Raw genomic sequence first — 18,303 nt, forward strand, 5'->3', positions numbered from 1 at the left:
AACTATACCAATCGTCGTTTTAAATGTAAGAAAGGCGACAAGTATGTATTGAATATAAAACAAATCAAATGTAACACATTGACTTTCCAAGTGTGAAATAAGCAGGCGTAAAGTCAAAACATTAATGCAAAACAGAAACATTTCTGAAAATTGGAATGCTTTGTCTTCAACTGACGAATTGAAAATGTTTTACTTACATTTGCAACATGGTCTTTCGTTGCAACATCTACCATACTGTTTCCATCCTTCCCCAAACGTCGCATCACATGAATAACCTCTTTGTCCGCAAGATCCGTTTGACGATTGGCATTTTCCAGATAGAACTAAATAGTACAGTACTCAGATATAATATAGCATGGTTAATTTTTGTAAAAACATTAAAAGATAAGAATAAAGATATAAAGTCTTCGTTTATTTTCCAAAAATTACCCTTATTTACCATGTTAAATATAGAACTTTTTTTTTATTATTATTTTTACGATAAAAGTTAAAATGTAATGACAATGTGGTTTGGTTTCTCAGGAACAACTTTTTTTTTCATTTTCTACTTCCTAAATGTTTTAACCAAAGCAGATTTATTTTTTTACACTTACCCTACATAATTTTAAGCAATAAACTGTAAACAATAAAATATAACCATGATTAAGGATGTACTTAGGTGAGGTTTTGGAATTTGTGTCAAATGTTCGGACTTCTTGGTGTTTTTCCATACAAAACTATGTTAAAAATTTGGTCCCATAACACCCATTTATTTTTTCATATAAGACTTAATAGCTCATGAAAGGTCATTTACCAAAATTTAAGAAGATTCTTGATTTTCTTTCTTTTGTTTTGAGACCCAAATAATACCAATGCAAATATAAGGTAAAAGTACGAGTCGGCCTTTTCCCGCCACATTTTAAATCTCTAATATCTAGAAAAGGAGGTCCATGACCTATCAATATTTTTAGCGTATCTTTATCCTTAATTGATGCTTTACCAGCTTATAGTATCAATTTTAATTTCTTAATTTCTTAATTTTTACCTAACCTCACCTAAGTACATCCTTAATGTATCTGATAATTTTTTAAACAACCGATACCAAGATGTATGTTGTAAATTATCCAGATGTATAAACTAGCCAAGGTCAATTCGAGCAAGACAGAAATAAGTGATATATACCAATAGACCTAAAGTCGAAAACTAACTGACAACGTCATGGTAAAAAAGAAACAGAGAATCAACAGTACATTAAACACTTTGAACATTCGTGCATATTATGCTACTTGACAGTTGATGCCATATCAATCCTTATACTTCAGATTTTTACTATCGGAGACTCTTTTCCACTCTCTGTTACAAAATATGTTATCGACACTCTAAGATTCCGGAAACGTTTTATTATATTTATGGTTATTGGAGGTTTTGCATTATCTAGACTATACTTTATTTGTGGTTTTTATCTGGTTGTCAATAATTGCTGACTTCCACCTCCATTTGAATTTTTGTGGATAGTTATCTCATTGGTAGTCATACCACATATATATATTTTTATCTAAGAAATATTCCTCAATATAAATTTCGAAAGTTTGAAAAGATTTTTTAGTCGGCCCCTAACAGTACATCCTTCAAATAACGAATTAATTGTGTCAGTTTCATCAGTGAACAAGTAAAACCAAACCTAATAGCAGTCATTACAGCAGTTCAAATGTTTTTATTCATTGACATGCCGTAATGAAAGCACCCATTGGTATGCCAGAATACTTACTGCCGCCAAGAGACACATCAAGTGTGCAAAGGATGATTACAATCGAACAACAAAACTTCATCATGAGACTGAAATTAAAAAAAAGTCTTAATCAATTCAATTTTCCCGGGTTATTTACACAGTAATTGAGTATGCATTACATATTATAGTTAGATTCATAATAATATCAAGTTCCAAACAGCATAAACCAAAGTAAACACTTAGCTTGTGTACAAGGAAGTTCACGGGTATAGAAAAAAAAAGACAGAATTTTCATTTACTTTGCCAAAATAAAGATTTTGCTATGCTTTTTGCAAAAAAAATGATAAAAAGTATGGGTCAAATCTATTTGCAGGGTACGAATCGTTTAAAATTGCCATAACTTGCTTAGGTTGTTCATGAAAAAACTCATTTGTGTGCATAAAAAGAAATCTATGAGACAGAATTTTGAAATGAAATATATGACGATAGGTTTTAAAATATGTTTTAAGAAAATAAAAAGAAAAATGGTGTCATCGTAATTGTTTTCTTGCTTCAAGTAAAAAATGAAAATTTCTCAATTGTCAATAATAAATTTTGTACTAAAAGTGGTATTTCTCCTTAAATGGCTTCTTTGAAAAATTAATTCTTAAAGCCCAAATATTTGGTATTTGTTCAAGGATATTCGATAATTCAAATTGAAGTGGTTTTTTTTATAAATAAACATTGTTGGCAATACATTGGAAATCTGTCTCCAAATTTGCAAATTTGAGCAAAGAATTTTAGACCGATTATTCACTGTGATTGTATAATTCAAGATGACTGTATACCCTGAACAACCATAATAGGACTTTGAGTTTTGAGCATTAAAGCTGTTTAAAGTTTTTGCCTTATGATTATTCTAATCACGAGGATAACTTATCAAGACAACTGTAGTTCATGTTCATTGGTTTAAAGGCGAAGTGGTTAATCGGGAGTTTTAAATTACAATCGAACTGTCGGGAATAGAAGATATTGAAAGTATTCAGATCACCTCTATTTCGGTTTAAGGAGTTCGAATTTATCTTGTTTCAGTTTAAAATTGTGTTCTTTGTGATTTTTTATTTTGAATGTCAGTGTTGTTTATAACGATTATAGTGCTGTCTATGAGAAAGGTGTTCGAAATTTATCATTTCATATTCGGTTAAGTTTAAAGAAAATGTCCGAATGTTTACGGTATGTCTTATTGTTAGATAATTATAGATTATCGTTGACCATATCAACGAGATAAGATTGATTTTCACGCTTGAGCCAGGATGTCGAAAGCGAGAAAAATAATCGAGTAGAGATAACCAATGATAATCTGTTTATCGCTATTTTACCTATGACATCGTTGTCAACTAATGTCAATTTCATTAGCAAGGTCAAGTGCCTCTTAAGTTTCTAGCGATAATTTTCCATCTCAAGCGAGTAGCATGATATGAAAAATTATCACCAAAACAGATCAAAGGAAAAATGCACAAAATAGCAAACATTTTTTATAAATTTGTCTAAAACGGCCTCTATTATATAATGCAGATTGAAGTAGTATTTTTTTCTGCTGTCTTTAAATAAATCGGTCTTTACTCGCCTTTTTTGTTTTTAGATTAAAAGCCCAACTGGTGTTATTCCTGAATAACCATAAAATTAAGGGCCAATCCTAAATTCCCTGTTTTTTTAATAGAACATATCTACAGTATTCAATTAGACATGATGTCGTTTCAATAGTGCATGAAATGCATGAAATATTTGGCACTAGTCGTTAGGTCTCTTGTTCGTGTGTCGAAACCTAAAATTTATTAAAAAAAAATGATAACCAGTTGATGATTTTAAGAGGTTGTAAAATTCCAGAACTGTCAAAAAAAGTCAATTCTGCTGAAAACCCGCCGTCCAATATTCGGATTCAGTAATATAAAAGGCATCACCCGAATTTATTAGTACAAGATAATGCACTTAGCTAACGATTAATTCAATTGGATTAACATAAGTTGCTTATTTTCTCTAATTGAGGATGAAATACGTGTTACTTGACACCGAGCAAATGTTTTTTAAGTTAATCCATAATTCGTTAGATTAAAGTCATATAAAACTTTAAAACAACAAAAATGATGCATATGTTTTTATACCTTAATGGCTAGTTTTTATTATAAAACTTATGTTTATATACTTTGTTCTCAAGAAAATGCATCAATTTGTCAAAATTTAAAAGAAATTTCCCTTTTTTTAATTGTTTGCTTCCAGTAAATAATTCGTCGATATGTTTTCCGTATGCAGTGAATTCAGCGTGACCTTTTTCGTAAAAATCCAGTGATTGCAATAAGCATGGATCTGTCATTGAAATACACTATTATCTTGGCGTTGAAAGTGTTATACACGTGCCCTGTATTCATGCTTATTCGTTGATTGTTTGCTAATGTGACAATGTAAAACTACGGCTTCAAAACAGGACAATTAAACGATATTGATGCGTAAAAATTTATCGAATCGTGTACAGCAGACTAAGTTTATGATATATACATGCATTGGGTAAACAATATTTTCCACCTGTCAATCCTTTCATTTCACTTTAAATTTGCAATTAAGATACTCATTAACAACTAGCATTAAACGAACTAATGCTAATAAATGACTTCTTTATCTATTGTGTCGCCCATCATAGAGTTGCCATTAACATTATTGATGTCATTTAGAACATACATGTATTAGAATTTTAATACGTGAGACGTTCTGGCGTTTAACAGTGGACACGTTTTGGCGGATACCAATTATCGGACACGTTTGGGGTTTTTGGAATCGGACCCGTATTGGGGTTATGGAATACGGACACGTTTTGGGAGAATAGACACGTTTTGGGGGAATCGGACACGTTTGGGAGGATTGACAAGCTTGGGAGTGTTACATTTATTCTAATGTGTTTTAACTAATAACATATACAGAGGGTTTTAAACAACATAGGAACTCATTGGAAGTTCAAAAAGTAATGCATCTGCTTCATGGGTATGAAAGGAGAGTGTGATGATGATGATAAAATGGTGCCATTCGACAAAAGACATAAATCCATCAAAACGATGCCAAAGAAATAAAAAATAAAAATGGACAAACAGCAGCTACAAACATTACAAAGCATTTTAATGACTAATTACCACTAGGTAAACAGTCAGGGGCGTTACTTAAACAAGTTATTTTTTTAAGTTATAAGTAATTTTTGTTTCTGAAAATAATAAAATTACTTAATAGAGTTATTTTAATTTTTAATAGAAACATAGACTAAATGTAGTTTTCATGAATTTTTACATCACTTTATATCATAAAACAAAGAATTTATTCGATTTGACAGGAGTATAGAAATAAAGGGTTAATTTAAAAATAATGAAAAAAATATGACTTGAATAAGTTATTTTATACAGTTTTGAAAAAAATTAGTAATTACACTTATTTTAGGAACATATGTGATTGATTTTGATTACAAATTATAAATAACTTCAAGTCTTAATTAATTCTCAAGTATTTATCTATTTATATCAGTCTACCTTCAAGATTTTGGAGGAAAATGATAATTTAATAGTCCCAAGAGACCAATCCTTGACCAAGAAGTGTCGGTATGAAAGATTAGTGCGTCAGAAAGTTAATTAGTGTTTCAGAAGAATAAGATTTTATATTTCATGGGAAAAATAACCAGATGACTGTGAAAATTTGTTAAAGTTAGTAAAATCTGTATTATTGGACGCCTATAAAAATATTATTCAGAAAAGTTACTTATATAAGTTATATTCAAAATAGCCTCGTTTTCAACATTACTTGTATAGGTAATTTTAATTGTTACTTGTTTAAGTAATGCCCCTGACTGGTAAATTGTTTAAGTAAATTAATATCTATGCCTTTCAACTAAAGTTGACATGAACGTTGTGAGTGTCTACAGCTCCAAGGAAACAAGATGAGTTGACAATTATCTGATACAATACTCTTTTATTACATCTTTAATTATATTAAACAAATTCAAATAACAAGTATATCGTTTGTAAGAAAATAATTGAAAACTTACCACTATGTTTGATAGCAGACCTGTAGATAGATAGATGACAGTGAAACGGCTTATTAAATAGCAAGCTAAATTAAAGTACTTGGTGAATGTTCTGCCAGGTTTGAAACATCGATTAGTGACATGCGTTGTTTTTCCTTCTTATAATTTACTGAATAAGCAATTAATTTGTCAACGTGTAACTTCCTTCATCTGTAACTAAAAATATTTCACTTTTTGATCGATACTAATATTGCATCAGTAAATTCAAACATTAGTAAAAAGAATATGTGGTTTGATTGCAAATGAGACAACTATCCACAAAAAACCAAAATGACACAGACATTAACAACTATAGGTCACCGTACGGCCTTCAACAATGAGCAAAGCCCATACCGCATAGTCAGCTATAATAGGCCCCGATAGGACAATGTAAAACAATTCAAACGAGAAAACTAACGGCCTTATTTATGTTAAAAAAAATGAACGAAAAACAAATAGGTAACACATGAACAAACGACAACCACTGAATTACAGGCTCCTGACTTGGGACAGGCACATACATAAATAATGTGGCGGGGTTAAACATGTTAGCGGGATCCCAACTCTCCCCCTCACCTGGGACAGTGAGTATAACAGTACAACATAGGTAAACGTACGGCCTTCAATAATGAGCAAAGTCCATCCCTCAAAAAACCTATAAAAGGTCCCGAAATGACAAATGTAAATCAATTCAAACAAGAAAAAATTTATAGCCTAATTTATGTACAAAATAATGCACCTAAAAAAATGTGCAGCACAACATCAAACAACCATCACTTATTAAGACTGGAGAAAGGCTCATACAAAATGTGGCGGCCTTAAACTAAGAATCAGCAACAGAAACAGAGACAGAATCAAAAGGTCGATCAAGAGCAGGTAATGTTGTGTTTCAAACAAAAAATTTCGATATAAACACACAAACCAACAGTTAAGACGAATTAGTAAATATTTCGGAATATATAAACAGAAATCTTTCCTCAGTATCATTATTATGATGTTAGTAATTAGATCAATCAATTTAAATATAATCAAGCAAGCAAAAAGTAAATGTAACACAAAGAACTCCAGTGCCCAAGACTCGCGTTTTTCCTCTAAGGAAGACACACTCTTTGTGCTCAAAGCAAAGAGATGGAATGGAAAATTGATCAATAAAAAAGATTAATACAATTGATTATTAACAAATTTAAACCATCTTCATTTTGGTCTGATCCACAGTTGTTGTTCAGTAAGATTTGATTTTTTATCATGACGTTTGAAGGTACATCTTACTTTCTAGTGTTTTCTATATACAATAGTAAACGTTATTTATACAATTTGTGATACTTTTTCTGTTGCTTATGTTAAATGTTGTTCTTTGAGTGATATAAGTTAAATACCAATGACTTTTGAAGCTGTGTTCCTTACTTTCTTGATAAATACAATAACTTATTCCAACATTGATATGTCATTCGGTTCAAAGAAGTTCTTATTAATCGTTTTAAACATTTAATCATTAAAAAATATATGTTTGTATGAGATATGTGTAGAGTGTGGTTAACAAAAACTGTAATATTTCATTTATGCAATTGTATCATACATTTATATGATACTTTTAAGGTACTTTTAGATATATTAAGATATCTTTACTTAAAAGTACGTTCATAATAATTGCAAATTATGCACAAGTGAATAGTGACAGGCTTTGTTTTTCTTTGTTAGTATAATTGATTATCCATAGTATGTTCTTCTTGATGGTTAGCGTGTAACACCCTTCTTGATTGATAACCATGTATTATGACAAAAATATCATTATATTTTACTATGTAATTTTTCGTTACCTGTGCAGTATCTTATACAAAACGACCCGAATCCTCTTAAATTTGCTGGTTGGTCCTTTTTTATAGTCTGCTATATAAATTTATTATTTATATAATTATAAAGATTAAATAAAAATTGTAAAAAATTCCAATATTATATATTCTACAGTCGGGTTGTCGTCGCTTTGACACATTCCCCATTTCCTTTCCCAATTTTACATAAAATAATAAAATTTCAAAAAATTATCAAACAAATTTTGACTGTTAATAAACTCATTAAAGATATCAGGATTAAAGTTTTTATTTGCGCCATACACGCGATTCCTTTACAAAAGACTCATCAGTGACGCTCGAATTAAACAAATTTTAAAATGTCAAATTAAGTGTCAAGTTGGAGAACATTAAGGACCAAACATTCTGAAAGGTTTTGCCAAATACAGCTAATGTAATCTATTCCTGAGCTAGAAAGGCCTTAGTATTTTATACGGGCTTCTACAAATCTACAATAGTAGACGTTCGTATTTGAGTTTCAATTAAATGGTCAATACCTTATTCCTTTATCAAACAGTATTTAGTGTCATTTACATACCTAAACGATGTTGTTTGTATCTTTGTCTGCGAGATAAATAAAACATTTGAAATGGAGACTCCTCAGCAATGTTTGAAGTATTGAAAGTTCGATGAGCATGTGTATTTATAGACCGGTTTAGTTCTGATTTATCACAGTGACCTCACAGCATTATCATATTCTGACAGTCAATTAGGTCTGCGTTTTCCAATAAAATTGCGAATGGAAATGGGGAATGTGCCAAAGAGACAACAACCCGACCAAATAAAAAACAACAGCAGAGGGTCACCAACAGGTCTTCAATGTAGCGAGAAATTCCCGCACCCGGAGGCGTCCTTCCAATAGTCCATTGCATAGCATTATCCTCGACTTATTCTATTTGTGTTTGTGTTGTTTCAAATGGATAACACATTTCGAAGAGAAGTTTTAATGACAATGCTTATTTTACTTTAAATAACAAGGCCAGCTGAATTGTATATGAATAAAGAACAAGCACAAGCCAAAGGTTTACTCTTGTAGTTGTAAATATTGAGATCCTTAAAAACGTGTTTGTAATTGAACATATTACTTGTAATTGGTTTTGTATAGGTATAAGATACGATAGATAAATATTGATCTTTCAAATTGTTTAGTATGTACATGTGAACGGATTTCTGATGGTGGATATTGCCTAAGTTGATATTGAGTATACATGCTTAAGACTTCTGAGGCTGTTCTCCTTTCTATTTTATTTAATACAATAAGTTCTTACCAGGTCCTACATTTGAAAATGCCTGTACCAAGGCAGGGAAACGACAGTTGTTGTCCATTCGTTTGATGTGTTTTGGCATTTCATTTTGCCATGATTAGAAATTTTCCGATTGAATTTTCTCGGAGTTCATTTTTTTTTTTTTGTGATTTTATTTTTTGTTATGACATTCATAGGACATTCCGTTCACAGATATAGTCGCAATTCTTTCAATATATCTTGTCATAAATACAAATATGTTCCGTTTGAGTTATATGTAGAGTATGGTTTACAGAAACTGTGAAATTTAATTTATTTATTTGTATAATTTTTCCTTATATTATACTTTATATCTTACTGAATATTGATAGATTCAGATATTAAAGCAAATACATTTGTTAAAGTACTTTAATAATACTAACTAATTATGCAAAATTGAGTAGTGACAGACTCTGTTTTTCTTTGTTAATATAATTGATTTTGCAATATATGTATTTCTTGATGTTGTATAAGTAACATCTTTCTAACATCGTCATGAATATATTGATTATGATTGCATCAGAGAAATTTTACATGTATCTTTAAAAGTACACTAGCAATGGCAATTTTGAATGAGTTATAAAACGGATTTGTTCTATCCGTGATACTGCAAAAAGGCGGCTACAAGAACTTCACGTTCATCAAAAAATATCGGGTTAAGAAGAAACGACATTGATACAAGTTTCGATCGAGCTTATAACATAAGCCGAGATGAACGTTTAAAATGTACAGATTAAAAGGTTAACAAAACAGTGCCGTTTCTGCAGACTTACCATCCAGAATTCGACAAGTCATCACACCTTATCCGCGAAAATTGAAAAACTATCCAAGATCTTTCCCGAGCAATCTGCACCTGCTTCATGTAGCCATACAGACTAGCTGTAGAGAGCTCATCAATCCTCTAAACCAGGCTCCTTAGTTTTCTTGCTCTTGTAGGGGATGCCAAAACAAACGATGTCTGTCTTGCAAGCAAATACATAATATATAGACGGAACACACTTTATGTTGTATCTTCTACAGTGTTAATCTGGTAACTAGTATGTTGGTGAGTCAGTGCAGCCATTTCGCAAACGTATGAACGACCATAGTAGCGACTGTGACTATAAATATAACTACATAGTCTTTTGATATCCCGTTACATTTGTCAACTCTAATAGTATACCAGTTTAAATCGCAGGTTGCTATTCATTTGATATGCATAAGTACGCAATTACGTTTAATTACTTAACATTTGTAAAAACATTCTGAAAGGTTTTGCCAAATACAGCTTATGTAATCTATTCCTGAGATAGAAATGCCTTAGTATTTTATACGGGCTTCTACAAATCCACAACAGTAGACGTTCATATTTGAGTTTCATATAAATGGTCAATACCTTATTCCTTTATCAGACAGTATTTAGTGTCATTTACATACCTAAACGATGTTGTTTGTAGCTTTGTCTGCGAGATAAATAAAACATTTGAAATGGAGACTCCTCAGCAATGTTTGAAGTATTGAAAGTTCGATAAGCATGTGTATTTATAGACCGGTTTAGTTCTGATTTATCACAGTGACCTCACAGCATTATCATATTCTGACAGTCAATTAGGTCTGCGTTTTCCAATAGTCCATTGCATAGCATTATCCTCGAATTATTCTATTTGTGTTTGTGTTGTTTCAAATTGATAACACATTTCGAAGAGAAGTTTTAATGACAATGCTTAGTTTACTTTAAATAACAAGGCCAGCTGAATTGTATATGGATAAAGAACAAGCACAAGCCAAAGGTTTACTCTTGTAGTTGTAAATATTGAGATCCTTAAAAACGTGTTTGTAATTGAACATATTACTTGTAATTGGTTTTGTATAGGTATAAGATACGATAGATAAATATTGATCTTTCAAATTGTTTAGTATGTACATGTGAACGGATTTCTGATGGTGGATATTGCCTAAGTTGATATTGAGTATACATGCTTAAGACTTCTGAGGCTGTTCTCCTTTCTATTTTATTTAATACAATAAGTTCTTACCAGGTCCAATCCACCATATTCTACATTTGAAAATATTTTTTTTGTGATTTTATTTTTTGTTATGACATTCATAGGACATTCCGTTCACAGAAATAGTCGCAATTCTTTCAATATATTTTGTCATAAATACAAATATGTTCCGTTTGAGTCATATGTAGAGTATGGTTAATAGAAACTGTGAAATTTAATTTATTTATTTGTATAATTTTTCCTTATATTATACTTTATATCTTACTGAATATTGATAGATTCAGATATTAAAGCAAATACATTTGTTAAAGTACTTTAATAATACTAACTAATTATGCAAAATTGAGTAGTGACAGACTCTGTTTTTCTTTGTTAATATAATTGATTTTGCAATATATGTATTTCTTGATGTTGTATAAGTAACATCTTTCTAACATCGTCATGAATATATTGATTATGATTGCATCAAAGAAATTTCACATGTATCTTTAGAAGTACACTAGCAATGGCAATTTTGTATGAGTTATAAAACGGATTTGTTCAATCCGTGATACTGCAAAAAGGCGGCTACAGGAACTTCACGTTCATCAAAAAATATCGGGTTAAGAAGAAACGACATTGATACAGGTTTCGATCGAGCTTATAACATAAGCCGAGATGAACGTTTAAAATGTACAGATTAAAAGGTTAACAAAACAGTGCCGTTTCTGCAGACTTACCATCCAGAATTCGACAAGTCATCACACCTTATCCGCGAAAATTGAAAAACTATCCAAGATCTTTCCCGAGCAATCTGCACCTGCTTCATGTAGCCATACAGACTAGTTGTAGAGAGCTCATCAATCCTCTAAACCAGGCTCCTTTGTTTTCTTGCTCTTGTCGGGGATGCCAAAACAAACGATGTCTGTCTTGCAAGCAAATACATAATATATAGACGGAACACACTTTATGTTGCATCTTCTACAGTGTTAATCTGGTAACTAGTATGTTGGTGAGTCAGTGCAGCCATTTCGCAAACGTATGAACGACCATAGTAGCGACTATGACTATAAATATAACTACATAGTCTTTTGATATCCCGTTACATTTGTCAACTCTAATAGTATACCAGTTTAAATCGCAGGGTGCTATTCATTTGATATGCATAAGTACGCAATTACGTTTAATTACTCAACATTTGTAAAAAATAATATTTATTATCAAACTGCTATTTATTAGGGTTCTAAACATTTATAGCCTCTGTTGTATCGTTCCTGTCAGGATGGTACTTCGTACACTAAAGGAAAAAACATTCTGTACACATAGCTTTATGTTTTTATTGTCGTGTATTGTCAAGCTTGGTTACTTATTTGTTTCTCAGTCACTGAATGGATGATGTTGTTCCATACTATAAAGGAAGTATACAATGTATGCACAATAATAACTTAACGTCAAGCTACCCCGTGGTGACAATACTTAGTTACATATCTTGATAAGACCATCCTTCAAGTTTGTTGGTGGGGTTCGTGTTGCTTAGCCTTAAGTTTTCTATGTTGTGTCTTGTGTACTATTATTTGTCTTATTTGTCTTTTTCTTTTGTAGCCATGACATTGCCAGTGCATTTTTTATCTATGAGTTTGATTGTTCCTCTGGTATCTTTTGCCCCAACGTTCGAACAATGATACTAAAATATTCTGATTTTTTTTGGTGTGTCAATCAATACGCTGGTAATTTTTTTCAATATTGATGTTTGGGAGGAGGAATAAATTCCTTAAAATTGAAAGCATTCTGTTCTTGTTTTCAGTAATGTCCTATGGCGAAACTATTCTTAACTTTCTTATACAAAAACTCTAATTGGTGCCAAAGCTTTATTCCAAAATCCTTCCCCATTGCGTTTATCTACCCTAGACCAAGCAGTGTGGTGGTCTATGATTGTAATTGTAAGTCTATTGAGACCGGCCTTAGTGTGGCTAGATGTTCTCAAATGTCGAGTGAGAGGAAAGTTTGAATTATATTCATAGTATTAGATGATCGTTCATCCGTTTGTGAATAAGCTGTTCTGACTCGCCAAATAAATTCATCATAAACACCAGAATTTATATAAATTTTAAAACAATTGCATTTAAAATGATAGCGTGAAAAAACATTACATAATGAATAAATTAGCATCGTTAAACGTAACAGACCGTTATTAAGGCACCAGAGAGCCAAATGAAATGATCTATAGAAATGTGGAAAATATATTCATTGCTCCTGACGCAACAAAAAAGTTATCTTTAATCAATATGGGGTAGCATAGTACATTACAAGCATAGCTATCTTTAATTTACACATCAGTTGACATATGAACAAAGAAAACAACCACAAAGTAGACAAAAGAAAGATAACAAGAAATAGAAAAAGGAAAAGAAAGAGAAAATGAAGTACAGAAAAGAAAAAAACAGAGAGACAAGAGAGGAAAGGAAAGTAATATACTTAAATAACTTACATTTCAGGAATATCTAAATGCTGCTTGTAGAAGAATTGTACAGTATACGGTTATTATAAGGTATACTTGTGTTTTGTCAAAATATAGCTATAAGAAATCGACCGATTTTGATGTTTTGTTCAAATATTTGATTTAAACTCAAATATAAGCTTTGAGGAGATGTTATCCAAACCATAATCTAAGCAGGCACAAAAGTAATTTACTAAAACTATATGCATTGTTAATATTTAAAAATATCTAAAAGAACAGGTAGGTCTAATTAAACTGCAATGCTATTTTTTGTACACTTTTTTTATCAAAAGTAATTTCACAAAAAATATTGATCTCCGAGGAAAATTCATAAACTTAAGGAAAGTCTTGAATCTAATCAATATCTCAAACACATCAAACGAATGGATAACAACTGTCATATTCCTGACTTGTTACTGGCATTTTTTATATAGAAAATGGGGGCTTGAAATATTCTATTTTCAGTTTCCAGTCTTAATCTATGTTGTTTTTTGTATACTGTTATTTGTCTTTTTGTTGTAAATTACAATTTCAAATGTTGACAAAGCTTAAACTGTTCAAGCTCGAGTTGACATTTTTCCTTACCAAAAAACGAAAGATATCAACTTGGAATTGAAATATGACAAGTTCAAAATGACAAATTTGTTCAATAAATAGACCGATCTTTTGTTCTCTAATCACATTTTCTTTTAACAACCAGTTTGCTAATAGTCGTATTGTAGCGTTGTCGTTTTTATGGATTCTTGTGTGTCGATGTGTTATTTTGAGGTAGCGTAAATTACGTAAAATCCAAGTTCAAATGGCACAAAGAAAACAAACCACACTACAAAGTTTCAATTCAAATCACTATGTTATCTGTTAAATGTATATCAGTTTGACATAATAAAACAGTTGAACAATAATCCTAATTCACTAACACAATATTACTCTCTAATCTTCTAGCTTACTATCTCCCCCCTCTGATCTCTCTCGCATCCCCTTATATACATAATTACAGGCGGTACCCTGACAGTTTCAAAGATGTGGTACCGGACGGTTCTTACGATACTGGGCGGTGAATTTAATTAATATAGATACCGTTCAAATAAATAAAAATACCGGGCGGTGCCCTATAGAAAGGTAATTTAACCCAATGTATTGAATAGAAAGACATCTTAAATAATAATAAAATATACTGTCAAAACTAAAATCGCTACAGTATGTTAAACACATTATGATGTTATATCACTTGATGATTTATATGTGCATGGTAAATACTACACTGTGAAGATGATTAAGATTAAAGACAAAAAGACGCGTATAAAGATTTCGTCGACGTCTACTGGTATTCCTCATTATTTAACATGTGTTTAACTGTAAAATTGTATAAAAACCAATTGCTGAAGTTGATTTTAGTTTCCTAATAATAATCAGGAGTCATTGCGATATATTATGTCAGGATGTAAATGTTAACATAAAATCTAACATTGAAATGATAACTTTCAGACACTTGTAGGAATATAAGTTGTTTTAATTCGAGATTAATATATATTGTCACGATACGACAAATCGAAATCTTGTTACGATATTTTTTCAGTTTTGTCTTACGAAACCTTAAAATGTATAAATATACGTTAACTGCAGAAGAGAAAATCGATTTTTATCTACAAAATATTTATACCTGTACAAATTTTCCTTTCTCCAAACTGTTTGTCCATATCTAGCAATTGCATGCATACACCAAATACATGGGTGATGTTACCTTTATTTCCTTCTTGTATAATACTCGAAAGTGAATCAGAACGAACATACAATTAGACCTCTAGATCTGGGCTGAATGTGTTTTCATGGAATCATGAAAAAGGCGATACCCAGAAGTAATATTATTTTCAAGACTTAACAACTACAAGTCAGTCTTTATGAAATCAGACGTTTTTGATAAACTTATGTTAGATGTACGTTTCTAATCTATGTTTACCTAATACAATTTTGCTTAGTACAATTCACGGTAGTGTTAACAAACGTCATTATACTATTCAACGTGTTGCCTGTAAATTGTCTATTCATAAAAAGATTACAAACACATCTACGGTATGAAATTCGAAAACACGGCTTAGTCAATGCGAAATCATGTACATGTATTTATAATATATTTGTTATCATCAGGTCAAATATGTTTATTAAAATAAAGGCAACAGTAGTACTCCGTTGTTCGAAAGCCATAAAAAGATTAAGAGAAAACAAATTCGGGATACAAATTCAAAGAGAGACTAAAGATACCAAAGACACACTCAAACCCAAAAGTAAAAAAAACAACAGACAACTATAAATAAAAAAAAACAACATACAAACAACAAAAAACAACAAACAACATTACATAAAACACCACAAACAAAAATAAAGAATTTGTGCTAAACGAACCCCACCAAAACCCGGGCGATGTAAGGTGCTTTGAGACAGTTAACAAACACCACAGTACCAGATATGTAGAGGGCATTACGCAGGTAGTACTAAAGTATATTGGACTTTTCTATAAATGTCTATAAATTCACCATGAGCTTAAACTAGATGAACAATCAAAATTATGTAATTCAACATTTTTCGTTGACACCTTTTCCCCGACGGAACATTTATAAACATAAAGACTACCGCTACTTAATTATGCTCAGGACACAGAAAACACAAAATTATGTGACAGGATTCCATTGATTATAATACTATTATATATATCTTCCCTTTTGAATTCCTATTAGTTGATTTACTAAATGTCAATTACAGAACAACAAACAATGGTTAGAGGTCATCAATTTTATTCGAAATAAATGATAAAACCTGACCTGCCAACCTGCGAAATAAAATATATCAAAATTAACTACAAAAAAACATACACTTGGCAGTTTGCGTGAAATTTTTGAAACAGACTTTGAAGAGGCCATCGCACACTCTAAAATCGATGTGCATAGCTTATTGTATATTTCTTTCAAACAACAATAATAGATAGGCTACTATAAAAAGATATATAAAAAAAAACAAAAAAAAACAAAAAGAAAACAAAGAAAGAATAAAATGATATTTCCCATTCTTGTAACTTGTATATATATTAACTTATCCAGTTTAAAACCCGGATGTAAATATAGTAGTGAAAATTCCATCCACAGGTAATTTTCAAATAAGGTTTAAAACAAGGGAAGTCCAGAAAACCAACTAAACGAAAGGAATATAACTGTCATATTTCTAATTTGTACCAAGCTTTTTTTCGAAGAATGTAGTAGGGTTTCAATGCTCTATGACTTCGTAGTTTAATTGTAATTTTTTTACTTTTTTTAATCGAGCGTCACTGATGAGACTTTTGAAGACGAACGCGCGTCTGGCGTAAATACAAAAAATTTATACTGGTATCTATGATGAGTTTATTAGCTAAGCCTTTCACTTACAGGTTAGTTGTTTATCATTCTGTCACATTGTCAAATTGAGTCAACAACCTAAACTTACCCAAACTGACATAATTGGTAAGCATACCAATACTTTGGATCTAACAGCTACAACTGTGTAAACAATTCAAACAATTCAAACCTCATGCATAAATTTCCTTGGCAAAAGCATGCGTCTCAAGGCTGTCTAGAAATATTTTACATTAGGTTTCATATAATACATATGTGTTCAAATATGAACAAAATAGAATATATACTAGCAGGAGCTCTTAAGCATACGTTCTGGGCTATTACGGGGTTATTATACAAAACGCTCAGTGCTATCCATTTTGGGATGTATCAAGACCCAGCTTCTGTTGTAATTTCTTACTATGCCAGTTGGAATTTAAAAGTGCTATTTAATTTGAGATGTTTAAATACGCAAAATTAGACCAGTTTAAATAGTATAGCGCGCTATTCATGTAGGATGCATGTCTATGCAGTCTCTATTGTAACAGCTTGACTTTCGCCCCTGTGCAATTGTAGAATCGTACTGGTTCAAATCGCATGTAACTATCATTTTTGAATGCATATCTGAAAACATATCTATACAGTCTCTGTTGTAAATTCTTATGATAAAATCAGTTGTCAGTTTTCTGTTGTTGTAAGATTGTTTATTATGTCCAGTATCATAAACACAGAATGTTTTGTTGCATCGTATCACGGTGCGGAGCTATAAGTTTCAGTCAACATACACGCCATCTTCAAATAATTACTAATCACATATAGATTTTGCATGGTTGCTTGATGAGGCAAACATACAGCAACAGCTTTTGCCTGAAGGAGGCTCGCGGGTTTAAAAATTTCAGCAAAAAATTAAATATGTGTTTTTACATTGCAAATTTTATTTATTACACTATTAGTTACTCATATTATTTTATGATATGGTACAAAAATCAACCCAGATGACTTTTAAAATGTTTATATCATTGAAAAAGCTCCAAATTATCTGCCTTTGGTGCAAATATGCCATTTTTTGGGCATTAAACTTGAAATATCTTTTTTAACTCATCGGTGACCTGTATATTTTGTTATTGTTTCCTAATAAGCTATCCATAAACTAAATAATTGTAAAATTAAAGCGGTTTCTGTAATTTAGTTCCTTTTTTATTTCGATATAACCTCTATTTGTCCTATTAGTTCATCATAAAAAAAAGGAAAATAACAAAACTGTATACTTCTTTCGGAGGCAGATTGTGAGCTTAAATGAAGGGTGACCCCATTTTTTTATTTCATTTTTCTATTAAGTATATGATAAAGTTAATTTAAAAAAATAATATAGCGATATCGTATATTAAGAAAATGTTTATATCCGCGAGCCTCTTTAAATGGGATAAAGAATTGCAGACGTTTCTCGTCTCAAAATAGGACATGAAATGCCGGAAAATTAACTATGTGTATTTTTGATCCGATCAACTGTTTTTATTCATATATTGCCCACCGAAATTCAATATTAAAATATCATTTATTAATACGTGTA

General features: G+C 31.1%; 2 long non-coding RNA genes across 2 annotated transcripts in view; one reads left to right on the top strand and one right to left on the bottom strand.

Annotated features, from left to right (window-relative positions):
• The window catches only part of LOC143041959 (uncharacterized), a 189,929-nt gene that overhangs the window by 69,932 nt on the left and 101,694 nt on the right, over positions 1–18,303 (top strand). The window lies entirely within an intron of this gene.
• On the bottom strand, positions 196–5,947 carry LOC143043290 (uncharacterized). Its single transcript, XR_012968294.1, has 3 exons — positions 5,766–5,947; positions 1,748–1,815; positions 196–323 (listed from the first exon to the last, which is right to left on the bottom strand). It is a non-coding gene; the product is annotated as an uncharacterized LOC143043290 (long non-coding RNA).

The sequence above is a fragment of the Mytilus galloprovincialis genome, chromosome 8 (genome assembly GCF_965363235.1).
Source record: "Mytilus galloprovincialis chromosome 8, xbMytGall1.hap1.1, whole genome shotgun sequence".
NCBI classification, from domain to species: domain Eukaryota; kingdom Metazoa; phylum Mollusca; class Bivalvia; order Mytilida; family Mytilidae; genus Mytilus; species Mytilus galloprovincialis.